Raw genomic sequence first — 12,181 nt, 5'->3', positions numbered from 1 at the left:
CGGCCGCGGCCACCCCGGGCGCCCACCGCCTCCGCGGCCCCGCGAGGGAGGCCGGGCGCCCGCCTTTGTCTGCGCCGCCGCCGAGGGACGGGTCCGCAGGAAGCGGGCGCCATCGTGCGGCCGGAGCCGGGCACTGCGCCCCGGGAGGCGCGGCGCGACCCTCGCGCGGCCAGAACCACCGAGCTTGGACGGAATCCTCGCGGGGACCGCGGTGTCACAGCGGAGGCGACTGCTTGAAACTGCTACGGTGCGTACTATTAGATATGCTGTGTGTTAGGGAAACACATTACCGCTCCTGATAAAGGCAGCTGAGCCACTGCCAGCAGAAAAAGTAGAGGGAAGTGGACACACTTGTCTATGTTTAACGAATAAAAACACCCAGTAACTATGATCAAAAATATTTATTAATATAGTTGCTTGCATATGCGTGGACTATCTCTGGAATGTCACAAAAGAAACTGGTTACAGTACTTGCCCTGGTGACCTAAGGGACCGGTGTGTATAGGGGATGACTGCGAGAGGGTGGCTTCTGATTCTTTGGACTTTTGTACTGGGTGCACATATTTCCTGTTCAAAACCAAAGCATTTAATAATATAAAGATATGTTTGATAGAATGTGTCTGTGGTATGTATCATGTGCAAATGTTCGTGGCGCCAAAGAGAAGTAAATACATACAGTCATTAAACATTCCATGTCCCGGCCCTCTGGGGACCCTGGGTCTACAGGGACAACCCAGCAAGTCCCAGAAATGGAATTAACCATCATTTTCAATGATGCGTGATCAAGTACAGGTTTTCCCAGCTTGAAAGACCCTGTTCAGCAGGTGAGGCTCTTGCAGTCTTAGTGAGGATGCAAAGTGTGTCTGTTGTCCCTTACTTTGTTGACTAAACTCCTCTTACATGGTTTTTGTCTCAGAAAATGGGGAAGATTAGCAGAAAAGGAGCAGTTACCCTCTGGCTTATTTTAGAAGGCAGGAGTAGAGTTGAAGCTCTCAGAAATGATACTCTATCTCCCTCCAACCCAATCTTCTCTCCTAACCATCTAACCCCATCTTCCAGTATGGATTCCAGCAAATTTAACCTATGAGGCCACTTGCCAAGGTACAATTGGTTACGCTTAAGCTACTTCTACTCCCCACGGCCTTGACTCTGTGACATATTTGCAGAATTGGGCCTTGTGAGATGAACCCAGTCATTCCTGGGCCCTGAGAGCATTAAATCTAGCCAAGGAGCCAAGGCATGTGCACCAGGCCTGGGGCTCCTCCAGGCAGGGACCACGTCATCATCCTTCAACTTTGTTGAACTGAACTCTAAGCTGATTCTTTATTTACCCTGGAAGTGCTCTGTGGGGTCACAGAAAGCGATGGGACAGCCAGATTGGCATCCCTGCAGTTGGGGTGGAAGGAGTGTGGGCAGCAGGGCTGGCTGTAGGGCCTGACAGAGTCTCTCTTGATCATAAAGAAGACTTAAACTGCCTGCTAAATGGGATCAGCTGGAGACCTGAGAGCAGGTGAGCAGAGCCAGGAAGGCCTCACCTGGGAGGGAATCTAGCTGGGCTGGGTAGAGGGGAATACGTGTGTACAGGTGTGTGTGTGCATGTGTATGTGTGGGCATGGGCATGCATGTGTGCTTGGGTCTAGGCAGTGAGCATTCAGGAGCCCCGCTTCTCCCACCTGCTTGGAGCAGATGGGCTGATTTGAGGAGCAGGTGAGTGAGAGCTTCTTGAGTCACTGTCTCTATGGCTTTACTTCCATTCCCCAGATACAAGTTCCAAAAAATGCAAAATCTAACCCCTGGCCCTCTCATGGAGCTCTGATGAACCTCCTAAGCACAGGCAGCAGGCAGGGAGCGGGGCTTGGCAGGACAGTGAGAACTTGATCAGCATTTCCTTCACAGTGAGGGAAGGCACTGTGGCTGCGTCTGAGAAGTGCATGAGGCAGGAGGTGGGCGTGTTGGTTTTTCTGTTGTCTCTTTAGAACTCAGGATGGGAGCATCTTTCCTTTGCTCCAGCCACCAGGTGTCTCTTGGACCTTCCTTGGTCCTGCTTCTGGTGGGGGAGACAAAAGAAATTAGTAACAGTAAGGAGCCCACTGCCTGGAAAATCTGCCCAGCCAACTGGAATGCACTTATAATTGAAACCCTCACTTGGGAAAGGGACCAAGTCCACCCGCAGTGGGTTCAGAGTGAGATTCATTTCTCGAGCACCCGCTCAGGGCCCTGCACTGTGCTGGGCTCTTGCCAGCAGGTGTGAACTTCCATCTTGTTTTGTTGGGATCCCTGTGACCTAACAAGGGTGGCAGTGGACCCCACTCTCTCCACAGCTCCAAAGAAGACAGCAGTTCCATAGCACGATCGGTGTTTGGATGGACAATATCCTTGGAAATCGTTCACTTGTCAGGTTTTCAGCCTTGATAAGTGGTTAAGATGCCTCTTGCCTCAGCTGAAGCTGATGGAACACGTCAGGAGTCAGAGACATCCTCCAGCTCCTTAACCACCACATACGGCCTTCCCGTCTCTCCTCTCAGAAAGGAAGACTGTTGCCGTTGGCTCCTTGAGGAAGACTTGGGCCTCGGTGCCTGTCTTCCCAGTGGGGAAGCCCTTTGCCCTCTCCATGGGGGAGCCATGAAGCTTCCAAGCCTTCCTTTGGGCTCCCCTTGGGCTCCTGGCTCGTGGGACGCAGAGGTTGGTGAGAATTAATTGTAAAGTGCATTGAGAGGCACAAATGAAAACCAGTCCTGCGGCGGAGAGATTATTACTGTTGGCAATTTGGGTTTTCTGAAATAGCTCTTAGGATTATGACTGTGGCAGCCCAAACCCCAGAGGTGAGCTCAAGGCTGATAGATTTTCAGAGTGGCCCTGTTTTGCTACAGCCTTCCCGCCTCCCCTCCCTGAAGGTGAGCCAGTCGGAGAGGGGCCTGGGCTGGGCTGGGAGCAGCGTCCCCTCCAAAGCCTGCAGATGCGAGGGCAGCTGAAGGCTGACCCCCACGTTCTTGAGAGAGGGTCCCCAGACTTCCCGGCGTAATTTCCTTCTCACTTCACTGTTCCCTTCCCTGTCTGAAATGGCAGGTGACCTACGTGGGAGCGGTGTGCAAATTGATTTGGAGGCGATCAATGGCCCGGGGCGCGGCCCCGGCTCGCTGTCGTGTCACTGAACCTCTCCAAATCGATTCACACACCGTTTCTTCTCAGCACACCTGCCACGTCAGATGGAGAGGGATGAGTGAAGTGAGAAGAAAATTACACGTTTGTTACCGCCACCGCCGTGGAGCCGTCTGCTTCCTGCTCTGCACCACCTCCCAGGCCGCCACCACGCGCCTCGGGAATCTGGGGAGCCCCTTGCCGGGCATGTGGAGAAAGAACCCCGGAGACGATGGAGCTGCAGGGACATTGGCACCACCCCACGGAGGGTTCTGAACCAGGAGATCACCAAGAGCGCCCTCTCCCACCACACGGGGCTCCTAAGGCGTTTGCTCAGAGCTTTTCATTTGTTTACTCTCTTTAAAGACCACTGTTGACCAACTTAGAAACAGACCGCTTACTTTGTGGGCCCAGAGTCATTCAATATTTGAAGTCAATTAAATTTGAATTAATTCACGCATCCATTCATCGACTCAACAAGCCTCCGTGGAAGCCCCACTGAGTGTCCAGCACTGACCAGAGACCAGGCCGGCTCCTCAACCTTCTGTATTATCACCAACACAATCTGCTTTGGAGAAGACAGAGCACGCTCATAGGAGCACCCAAGGATAGCCCGAACCAACATAAAAAAGGAGAACAAGTAAAATAATGGAAAGATTCTTGTAGCCATTTTACACAGACCTCATCAACTTACTGCAGTTCTGCCGGTCCCCTAACTGTCCGTTACTGGTCTGCTAAGAGATGAGGAGCTTGCACTGAAAGGGAAATAGACTGTGTCGCGAAGCACAGTTCTTCCAGAACAAGACTTTCTCAATGAAGGAAGCAGTGCATTTTACGTTCTGGTGCAAACAGTTCCTGGAGCGGCGCTTTGAGTCGGGACCAACTTATCCATTAGTCATGGGAGGCATGGTGCCTCAGCCCCGCAACACTTAGGGACTGTGGTGGCCTGAATAATGTCCTCCCCCAAGATGTCCACATCCTAATTCCCAGAACCCGTGGGCATTACATGGCAAAAGGGACTTTGCAGATGTGATTACACTAAGGATGTTGAGATGGGGAATTTACCCTGGATCACCTGGGTGGGCCCAAAATAATCACAAGCGTCCTTATAAGAGGGAAGCAGGAGGAAAAGGGTCAGAGAAGGAGATGAGATGAAGGCAGCAGAGTTCAGAGAGTCAGAGAGAGGTCTGAAGATGTTAATCTGCTGGCTTTGAGGACAGAAGAAGGAACCACAAGCAAAGGAATGGGGGCAACCTCTAGAAGCTCAACAAGGCTGAAAGTGATTCTCCCCTAGAGCCTCCGGGAGGAACCAGACCTGTCAACACCTTGATTTCAGCCCAGCGAGACAGATTTTGGGCTTCTGACCTCCAGAACCGTAAGATGATACATTTGTGGTATTTGAAGCTGCTAATTCTGTGGTAATTTGTTACGGCAGCCATAGGAAGCTAACGGGGCACATAAAAATGTTTTAATTTCTTTTCAGAAGGAAAAAATATGAATTTTTAGGTTAAAGAAAATGTTTTAACATATACACTTAACATAGTCATCTTTATACCAATGCAGTTGTGAAATAGAATTTTTTTTTATGGAGGAAGAGCCCCACAAAGGCAAAAGTGCCGAGGGCTCACGGAAGCCGCGACTCGACCCTGCTTCAAGTAGCGATGATCATGAGGACCCCTGTCTTTTAGCAATTCTAGAAGCATGAGAAAGCACAGATCTGATGCAGAACTAAACCATCCATTTGACCACCAATCTTGAAACAACCATTCTGGCTGCTTATTGTAAATCCTTCAAAACCCAATCTTTTTAAATAGAATTTAAAACTGAGCTAAATTTATTTGTCAGAATACATCCAAGTGACTTATTTATAATAAGAGAGGCCGGGTATGCCTCCTTCTTTTTTCCTACTGTCTTCTGTTGTACAGAAATGGGCTTCCCCCCAAATTAATGGTGTTTCCACATTTATAAGTGAGGATTCCTTTTGTTGGAGAAGCCCCCTTGGAGATTTCTGGATTACTTGGAAGCTAAATAAACTAAAAGTTGTTTTTAATCCTTTAATCCTGCTTCCGCCTGTTTTTGAGCCACTGAAATCAAGAGTCTCCCACAGGCAGAGAACCAAAGCGATTCCTCTCAGCAAACTCTTTGACTTACTGGCCAGGTTCTGACACGTTCCTTTGCCAGCAGCAAATAAGTGAGAACTTTTCCAATGAGCAGTGGCACCTCTTCTCATTTGTAGAAGGGAGTGTCAGCCTGAAAATAGTGGCCAAGTGTTTTGACGCAAAAAGCAAGAATTTCAGGCCAACTGCAGCCAAGTGGGCTATTCTTAGATGTGCATAGGAGGCTGAGAGGTCTCTGTGTGGGTTGTTGGGAAATGGTTAGGGATTTGTGACTTTTAAGTGGCTCTTGAAAAATGTTTAGAGATGAACAAGCCCCTGCAGATCCCATTCATCCAGATGCTCGGTTCCACCTGACATTCAGAGCCCTTCTTAAACAGCAGCTGGTTTCTGAGGTCTTCCCCAGTCACTCAAGGATCAGTGTGGACTGATTCTTCTCGCTCCTGGTCCCTTTGTTCAGTACTGTATTTGTACAGTCCATTTGGGCTGCTACAACAAAATAGCACAGACTGGGTACCACAGAAACCTACTCTCACAGTTCTGGAGGCTGAGGACTTCAAGATAAGATGCCAGCAAGGTCGAGTACTAGTGAAGGTTCCTGGTTCCTAGCTGGCATCTCTTCCCTGACTCCTCCCGTGGAAGGCGGCTAGGGAGTTCTCTGGAGCCTCTTTTATAAGACATTAATTCCATTCATGAGGGCTCCACCTCATGACTTAAACACCTCCTAAAGTCCCACCTTTTAATACCATCATCTTTGGGGGTTAGGATTTCAACATAGGAGTTTGGAGGGGACACAAGCAGACAGACCATGGCAGATAACATCCTAAGTAGCACTTGGATGATACCTTTGGAGAGTCATACTGACATGGTCTTCATCCTGCTTGAGTTTTCAGAGGTGTCTGCTGTGGTTGCTAGCTAGCTGTGTAACTCTGGGCCACTGGCGTTTTGTGGACCTCAGTTCCTGTGACTCTAAAATGAGTACGGGCCATCTGGAACATGTAGATGTAAGAAGAGGCCTGGGATAAATCAACAAGGAGTGGAGAGCACCACGGGACTCCAGAGACTGCTGGTGTGGCCGACTTCTTTTATACAATCTCTTGTATCCATGCAGACTTTTCTTTCCTTCTTTCCTTCTGCCTAGACTGGACAGGGTCCTCTTGCTGTTTCTTAGTCTTCTCCTCCAACAAGATTCTGCAAGTCCCACTTCCTCCCTCATGTTCACAAGAACTGCTGGAACCCTCAGTCAATGCCTACTCTCATGGACAGTGCCAGCACCTGATATGTGGGCCACCCTTTTGGAACCTGCTTCTCTATTCCCCTGTAATGCTGCTCGTGTTCTGGTTTATAAAACAGAAACAGAGGGTGGAGAGCTAAGGACTTGGGCACTCTCCAGACAACTCAGGGCAAAAGCATTGTGATTGAAAGCGAAGATTTCTGGCTTACACTACTCAAATAATTGCCCAACTACATACAATGTACCAGCAGAAGTATTTTGTCTTACAGCCTTCAAGGCATGGCTATGAGATCATCATAAAGTCCTTCAAAACGCTATTTGCCGAATAGAGGCAGCAAGCGGAACAGATCAGGAGTAGGGAGAAGAGCTGCTACTCTGTTTTGAGAGCTCCTGTGTTCACAGAGAAGCCGGTCTCTGAGACACCGTTGTGGACCTGATGTCCTCATGCCTTTGACATCTGAGCAGGAGCTGCTGGAGCCCTACCACATTGAACGGCCTCTTGAAAAGGCCTCATGATTTGGCCATGCTGTGCCTCCTTCCACAACAGCTACCTGCAGTCTGCCTGAGGCTCTTGCAGGCATAAAGGCTATCAGGCCCCCCAAGGTGTTTTATCAGTACCTCCTGGGGTCAGTCTCTAGCAGACTAAGCAGAGAGGAGAGATAAGCAAACAAGCGTAACGAGCAGCTGAATGCTGGTGCCTCAACCAAGCTGCTCAGCATTCTACTCCGGAAACAGTGTCTCTTTGGACAGGCTGGGCAGAGTGGTGGCTGCACTCTTTCTTTGTGACAGGGAAGGAAAAGTGTCATTGAGTGATTCCAGACTAACATGATTTCCGTAACTATGCAGATTAATGTAACTATGCAGATTAATTCATATTGTTAATTCCGTGATGTGTGTTTACAGTAACACAAGGACAGGAGATAAGCCTTGTAAGCATGGCCCATCACGTGCAAAATTCCCATTTCCTCATCACTTCCTTTGAAATTTATCTGAAGTCAAAGGGAATGGGCTGCCCAAAGAGTAGTGTCCTGCGATATGGTTGGTGCAAGAAGAAACTCGGAGAAAATCTGAATCTACACTGGGGTCCACAAAGTCCAACATTACCCTTCTCTTTATTAGGATTATAGAATCCTAATAGAGCTCTCAGGGCATAAAAGATGGTGCTATGGGTTGAATTGTGTTCCCCCGCCGCCCCGCAAATTCATGTGAAGTCCTAACCCCCAGAACTTCAGACTATGACCTTATTTGGAAATAGGGTCATCTCAGATGTAACTAGTTAAGTTGAGGTCATACTGGAGTAGGGTGGGTCACAAATTTTCAAATACAGTTGAAGAACCTCTGGAACACTAATTTATAACATGGATTTACTAATTATGAATTATATTTATTATTAATTTGACAGATTCCCTAAGGACCTCTACCAAGTTAAATTCTTATCTGTGTATATTCTCTGTTTCTTTTAGAACACTTTTCAGACCGTGTGATGACTTATATCTTTGTATGTCTGTCTCTCCTTTAAGCTATAAGATCTTTGAAGACTGAAATCTTCTTCTGTTCCACTTAGTATGCCCGCCACCTAGCAGGACACGCAGAGTCGTTGGTAACCAAGTGTTGGTTGAGTGAGATTCCAACTGTTGAACATTTTCAAAATTTCTATCATTCACACTTTTGTTTGATTAAAGATACCATTATTAATCTGGTTCTACTCCCAAGAGTAATCTTGATATAAGTTGAACCCTGGTAAACTGAGACTAAGCAGAAGCAGAAAGGTTAATAAGAAAAATTTTACTTCCTCCAATGCTATTATTTGAGATTTGTTAAAAATAGGAGCATATTCTTTATTTATTTGCCCAGATGTGGATTGTTCAAGACATGCGAAGTGTAAAAATACCCAGATTTTTTTTTTTATTGAAGTATAGTTGGTTTACAATGTTTCAGGTATACAGCAAAGTAATTCAGTTTTATATATATATATATATATATATATATATATATATATATATATATATATATATATATACACACACACATATATATTCTTTTTCAGATTCTTTTCCATTACAGGTTATTACAAGATATTGAATATAGTTCCCTGTGCTATACAGTATGTCCTTGTTGTTTACCTATTTATATATAGTAATGTGTAAAAATACCTAGATATTTTGAGGGAACTTGGAATTGTGAGGTGCACCAATATCTTTCTTCTAATGCTACAGAAATCCCACAGATTCATGAATTAATTTATCTAGCAAATGACTCTCTACTCTGCCATCTCCTATGGGACCTTGGACAAATCCCTCCCCACCTTTGGACCTAGTATCTTCATTTGTAAGCGTAAGAGAAAAGGTGGTCAGATTGTATGGTTTTTAATTTCTACTTCATGTCTCAAGTTCTCTGAGTCCTATGAAATGTACTGAGAAATTGTGCTCATTCATACTTAAGGCAGACCTGGGTGTGAATCTCAGTTCTGCCTTCCAATGACCTTGAGTAACTCATTTTGGGTCTGTGAGCCTCAGTATCCTCAACTGTAAAAGGGGATCATGGGTAACCTTTTTATATGTAAAGTATAAGTATGTATGTATAAATAAACATGTAAAGTATAAAAAATATGTAAACTATCTGCTTAAAAAAAAAAAAAGGTAGCCATGACCAATGAGCCAGGCACTAATGGAGAAATACAAAAGGAAAATATAGGACATTGGATCAACTTTCTAGAAATTTCTAGTGTCAGGTTGGGGACACTATTGTCTATAATGATCTTTGTAAATATCCCCCAGTCTCTGCTCAAGTCACTGTTATCTAATCTTGACCAACCATGAACATTTTTCATTAGCAAGAATTTCCCCAAGTCTTTTGAGATACAGCCAGCATACCTGTCCTAACACTGAATTTCCCGGCTTTAATACCTGCAGAAAACAGTGGTTTCTCTTTTCATTTAGCTTATATTCACTGCCCTGTAATTTGAATCTTCCTCTTCATTCCTAGACTCTGTCCTTTCTTCTCAAACAAGAGGGTCTGCTTTGGTTTTGACCAAGCCCTTCATCTTCCTGAATTTCTCAGCTAAATCGTTTCTAATGCTTCCCTTTTTCCAACATACATAGTCTTTGCTCACTCATTGTCCCACCCTGCCTCACCTCTGGCTCCAATTAGAGCAATATTTATTTTTCCTTTTTAAGAATCTCTCTAGCTCCTACTCCTCGGAAATGAGGCAACCCAGCTCATGTTAAAAGCCTTTATTATGGTCACAGAAAATCTGCTCTGACAAGATCCACCTCGACAAGATTGTGTTCCTGGAGATCCTTCCCTCATTTTATCTGTCATCTCACTTTCTAGGTCACATCATTTCCTGGCATCTAAAGTGTTGTCTGTTTATATATATTGTTAAAGAAATGGAGGAGTGGCAAGTGGAGTGAGTGCCTTGTGGGGCTGCAATGTAGAAAAGGCTCTTCTAACTTCCATGCAGGGCATCTGCCATTTTCTGGAGAAGGAAGAGGAACAAACGCACACACATAACCATTTCTCCAAAGAACCTGTTGATTTTGATGGGGATTTCAGTTCTTCGAGACAGCCAATGGCAGCCCAAAGCCCAGACGTGGACTCCAGTCAAACCTTCAGAGACGTGAGTATGAATGTTCTCTGGATTCTTCCAGAAACACAGACAGCCCGGGGGCAGGGGGGATGGTGGAGGGGAGGAGGGCTTGGGGCCATGAGAACCCCAGGATAGGATGACACTGCAGGTCCACCCTCTTAGGAAATAGCCAGTCACACAGTAGGTCAGCTTGCATCAGGCTGGCCCAGTACCGTCATACTGATGCCTTGCTCCTCAGACCAGTCTGCCACCTGCCTTATAATAGTACAGGCAGATCTGAGATATTGCGGGTTTAGCTCCAGACCACTGTAATCAAGCAAATATCACAATAAAGCAAGTTCCATGAATTTCTTGGTTTCCCAGTGCAGATAAAAGTTGTGTTTCTATTACACTGTGGCCTATAAGGTTGCAATAGCATTGTGTCTAAAAAAATGAAATGTACATACCTTAATTTTAAAATACTTTAATGCTAAAAATCCTAACCATCATCTGACAATGCAGGTTGCCACAAACCTTCAATTTGTAAAAAAATTCCAGTATGTGCAGAACACAGTAAAGTGCCATAAAACAAGGTCTGCCTCTAATGCTATCTATTTATTGAGTGTTTACTAGCTACCAGCGCTGTGCTAAGCATGTGACAGGCACAATCACGTGTACGGTTTCACAGCCACCCTAAGAGGGAGGTTCCGTTACTACCGTTCCCATTTACAGTGAGGAAGCTGAGACCCAGTGAGCTGAAATGACTTGCCTCAAGGTGCAGAGTAAAGAGCAGGGTCAGGATGTGAACTTGGGCAGTGAGGCTCGGAGTGCAGCCTCTTAGCTTGGCTTGGTTAGTGTTATGGGTTGAATTGAAATCTAGCCCCCCAAAAAAACCAGATATGTTGGAGCCCACCCTCAGGATCTCAGAATGAGTCTTTATCTGGAGATAGGGTCTTTTTTTTTTTTTTTTTTAATAAATTTATTTATTTATTTATTTTTGGCTGCCTTGGGTCTTTGTTGCTGTGTGCAGGCTTTCTCTAGTTACAGCGAGCAGGGGCTACTCTTCGTTGCGGTGCGCAGGCTTCTCATTGCGGTGGCTTCTCTTGTTGCGGAGCATGGGCTCTAGGTGTGCGGGCTTCAGTAGTTGTGGCACGTGGGCTCAGTAGTTGTGGCTCCTGGGCTCAGTAGTTGTGGCTCGTGGGCTCTAGAGCACAGGCTCAGCAGTTGTGGCCACGGGCTTAGTTGCTCCGTGGCATGTGGGATCTTCCCGGACCAGGGCTCGAACCCGTGTCTCCTGCATTGGCAGGCGGATTCTTAACCACTGCGCCACCAGGGAAGCCCGGGAGATAAGGTCTTTACACAAGTAACCAAGTTAAAGTGAGGTCATTAAGGTGAACCCTAATCCAATATGATGGGTATCATTATAAAAGGGGAAATTTGGACACAGAGACAGACACGTACAGAAGGAAGATTATATGAAGAGACACAGGGAGAAGATGGCCATCGATAAGCCAAGGAGAGAGGCCTGGAAGAGATTCTTCCTCACAGTCCTCAGAAGGAACCAACCCTGTCAACACCTTGATTTCAGACTTCTGGCCTCCAGAACTGTGAGACAGTACATTTCTGTTGTTGAAGCCTCCCAGTTTGTGGTATTTTGTCACGGTAGCACTAGCAAGATGATACAGTCAGTGACCCTCATTGTAAAGCAAAGACACTCCAAAATTCATTTAGCAAAAACTCTTTCTCTTTCAATGTGATCATTTGACCCTGGCTGGGGTTCATTCAAATACATTTAAATCCTAGGACTGCAGGGAATAAAGTAACAGGGGTTAAACTGTTCTTATGCAAGGATGAGTAACATGCACCCAGGTTCTGTGCATCAGCAGCAGGGCTCAGATCGAAGGCAGCTGAGGTCCCCCAGAACACACTCGCCAGCAGTCAAGGCACGGAGGTTTGCATGAAAGAGAATAGCTTCGTGTAATTTTAGAATCAGCACCTTGAGGGACACTCAAATCCTCCTCCTGCCCACTAGACTTGGGCCTGGGTCTTCAAGAGAGGGGACCATGGGTGAATAATGTAACAGTGACGTCCACATGGCATCTAAGTAGCACGCTGCTTACAGATACA

The sequence above is a fragment of the Balaenoptera physalus genome (genome assembly GCF_965194825.1).
Source record: "Balaenoptera physalus genome assembly, chromosome: 15".
NCBI lineage: Eukaryota > Metazoa > Chordata > Mammalia > Artiodactyla > Balaenopteridae > Balaenoptera > Balaenoptera physalus.
This window is presented reverse-complemented; position numbering follows the sequence as displayed.